Source organism: Corvus cornix, chromosome 7, assembly GCF_000738735.6.
Source record: "Corvus cornix cornix isolate S_Up_H32 chromosome 7, ASM73873v5, whole genome shotgun sequence".
In the NCBI taxonomy this organism is placed as follows: Eukaryota; Metazoa; Chordata; class Aves; order Passeriformes; family Corvidae; genus Corvus; species Corvus cornix.
Window position 1 is genome coordinate 18,287,102 of NC_046337.1, and position 4,025 is coordinate 18,291,126.

Consider the following 4,025-nt stretch of genomic DNA (forward strand, 5'->3'; position numbering starts at 1 on the left):
CATTAAATGGGAACAGATTTAATATATACTGTTAAATAAATGAATGGAAGTCCGCGAACACCATTTGTCTCACACTGCAGGCAGACTAGCACTGCTACAAAAGTTGGTGTCAACATACAGCATGCCACTAATTTAAAATGCTGGAAAACACTGTTATGGTATTGTCTTACATGTTACCTCCTTCAAAATTTAATTTTAGGGGTCTATCTCTTTAGGGATTTCTCTCTTCTCTGGAAGACAGCTAACTACATAGTTCAGGGAAGATAATAATCCTTCTATGAAAACTCTGGTTATTTTAAGATGTCTATTATTCTATAGTAGGCTGATGCTAAGAATATTAATGTAAAAAAAATAGAGAAGACTTTCCACTTCACACATCAGAACACTGAGCTGTGATATAAAAGGACCCAATTCAAAAGACAGATGATCCTTTCTGGGAAAAAATAAACCACAGAAAAACTAGAAAGAGAAGGAGCAAAGCAGAAGTGAATTTATGTGACCAGAACATTGTTTGCATGTGTTCATATTTTATAATTTCAGGGTTTTTTTATGTGAGTGCCTAGTCAAGTGACTTCTTCAGTCAAACAGCATGGGAAGATATTTGTCACCTCTCAGTAATGTATCTCTTGCAATATGATAGAAAAGAGCCTGAAACTTACTTGATGAAGTTCATTAGACACATTCCTTTTTTGTGACAGAAAAAGGTATGATGAAAGGAAAAAGTATAAGGGAAAGAGTTTTAAATATAAGTCCCTGTAATCATGTAACTTATGTTGCCCTGTAGGGTATATCCCATTTTTTTCCAAGCAGACAGTTTAAGCTTTAAAGTATTTGTCTTTTGTCCTCAAAATTATCACTCCAAATGGGTTGATATGAAAGATGGCCAAAATTAGGCAGCTGTCACTCCATCAAATGTCACATGACCCCAGTTATTTCTCCTTTGATGAGTTAATTATTGTTCCACAACGGCCATAACTGCCCTGTATTTGAGGATATTCTGCATAATAGACAATGCACTGCTTTTTCACAGCTGTTTTCATGCAGCACTGCAAAAACTAATAAGGCATGTGACACCCATGTCCTTTTCTTATGAGCCATAAAATGCAATGAACCAAACATTAAGAAGATATCTTCTAAACCTTCTTCTTCCCCAAATATAACCAAAAATAAAAGCAAAGGGACCTTCTGTCACCCAGTAATGTATTTATGTTACCCATTCATGACTGGAACGAGATATAATGGTAGAGAAACAGTAAAATATGACCAAAGTATAATAATTACTGCTTATGCTACTGGCACCTAGAAGGCCCTGTCATCAACCAGAAGTCACTGTGCTAAGCAGTTTATGAATACAGAGAATAAAATAAGACAGCCCCTGCTTCTAGAAACAAAAGTCCCAAGAGGTGGTTTCAACATCCCACTATGCAAACTCAGGCAGGCACTCTTGGCAACACAGCAAATCACTACTGTCAGCTTTCCTGCCTCCATCAGGACAAAGGACACTGCTGAAGAGTCTGCCCAGTGTGCTGTTTGTGGCAGATGTAAGCTGCTCATTGAAAGATAATTTACATGACCCCATGTCAATGCAGGTTTTACAGAACGACATCTGTAATTTATTCCTACAGTATCTAATAGTAATTTTCACTTGTTTCTAACTTTCTTTGTCTTCAGTTCATTACTTCTGTATTTGTATTAATACAGTAAGTCCATGATCTTGTATTTAGTGGATACTGTCTCTTTTAGGAAATCACATGTGAAAATTCAGACCTTCCTGAACTTTTCTTCAATGCAATTTTGGAATTCCATACAGCAACTACAGCTTTGCCATACGATATTGTCTTATGAAGCACCTAGAATCAACATTTAGTTAGAACAGAAAGATAAGCAGAAAGAGGAATAACCATATAGTCTACTTTCTCTCCATAAAGAGTTTTGAGTCATGTACTAAGCATGTACCTGAATTTCAACTTCTCCAATAGCACTGAATGACAGACGCTAAAAAGCTTCTACTTATTTCCTTCACTGGCCTGAATTCAAATTTTGAATATTTTAGAATTTGCACCAATTCTTAAAAAAAAAAAAAAAAAAAATCTAAACAACAAATGTTGCAACACACTTTTTCGGCCAAAACTCAAGAACTGCTTTTAAAATTAGATCCCTATATAACAGAACTACTATAAAAATATAACTCATCTGTGCATTATGTTTCAGTTTGGATTTCTCCCTCATTCCTGCTATGGGAATTGTTCAATTGCATGTTTTTTACCCACAATACATTTGTTTAGTCTGCCACTTTTATTACTTTCTCCCTAAATTTTACCCCATGTTCACACCAGACTCGAAATAAATCCTCACACTACTTTTAAGTTTTGTTCTCCAGTGAGTCACAAATACTAAAATAGTGTATTTAGTAAATAAATATCCTTCCCCTATCAGATGCAGATAATGTGCGCAATGTATGGACATTATATGAGATATAAAGATTTTGTCTGCAAAATATATAAAAATATGTCCGTTTAGCAAACGTGAGCCATTTTGCTCCCCCCTCCAGAGAGAAACTTAAGGAAGAAGGAAAATTCCCTAGGGAATCTCAGGTAGTACATAGTGGGGTAATCTGACAACTTTCAGGAGGAAGTATTTTGTGAATGCTCAGAATTCTGTGATCGATAAGAAGCACGCTACTCTAAAAAGTCACAAACTGTCTGCTTAGCTCCTGTGAGAATGGTAATTGTACATCTGGTGTCCTGAAATGCCTTCTCAGCTGGAGAGAGGAACTTGGAGAAACAGTGAGCCACACTACCAGCTTTTGATGTGAAAATCCTGCCAACAAGTGCTTGTGGAACATTCTTCTCCCTCCATGCACTCCATGAAGTTCTGTCACCACTGAGCATTTGAAGTTGGGGATATTGCTACTCCCAGCACTACTTCCACTTTCGTGCACAGCACACCTCTGCTTGAAGTACTAAGACTGTGGTGAGATCCTGCACATGCTGAGGCCTGTGAGAGGTTCCCAATAGATTTTACAATTTTATTTTGGGGAGTCTTAAGTATTCGCAAAAAACAATGGTTACCACAATTTTTGTTATGATGTATTATCTTTCTGTATTCAGACCTCCTAGGTTCTGAGAAAGCACTTACCAGATTGCTATTATTTGTCATTTCAATAAAGGTAAGTTAGACTATGTAATATTGGAAAGGAAGGGACCATAGGTTTTATAAAGCCATTAGGCAAATAGCAGTTAACTTTAAATTCTGGCTTCCATGACACCTGACTTCCCCTTTTCAATATACATACAGCTGGGAGAGCCCCATCATTACCTGGGAAATTCATGAATGAAAACCACTGAGCATATGATTACATTAATTCAATTAGTTTTGGCAAAAGAAACTTCCAAGGGCAAGAGAAGCTTTATTAGCAGTGAAAACATTTAACTGACCATTACTACTTCAGACTTTACACTTCAAAAATTAAAAAGAACAGAGAAAAAAAATCTTTAAATTTTCATTTATGAAGTAGAAAAGCATAGAAAGACTCATCCTTCATAAAGGACAGGCAAACATGATTTCATATCAACACAGCCTCAGTAGAATGAGATGGAAATTATTCCATTGACACTCTAAGGCAAAGATAGATTGTAATTAATGCCTGAAACAAGGTAACCTACTTCAACATTAAAAAAAAAAATCAGAAAAAACCCCAACAAAGCTCATGAGAGATTTATGATAGATCAAAAACATCTCATTAGCTGTCACAAGGAAATATTATTTAGGTTTAACTCAATTTGGCATAGAAGAAAGTGAATCTATTCAGTAACAATTCACCCACAGCTAAGACAAAATCAGCTATTACTGAATCTAAACTGGTGAGAAATATTCTCTGTGAACAGTATCAGGTACCTGGAGAACAAATAAATTATCACCCTCAACGTTGACACTATGTAGAGAAAGCAGAATAATCGTCACACTTCTCTCTACTTGGTTTACAACTTGAAAAAACCCCAAAGAAACAACAACAACAAAAAAAC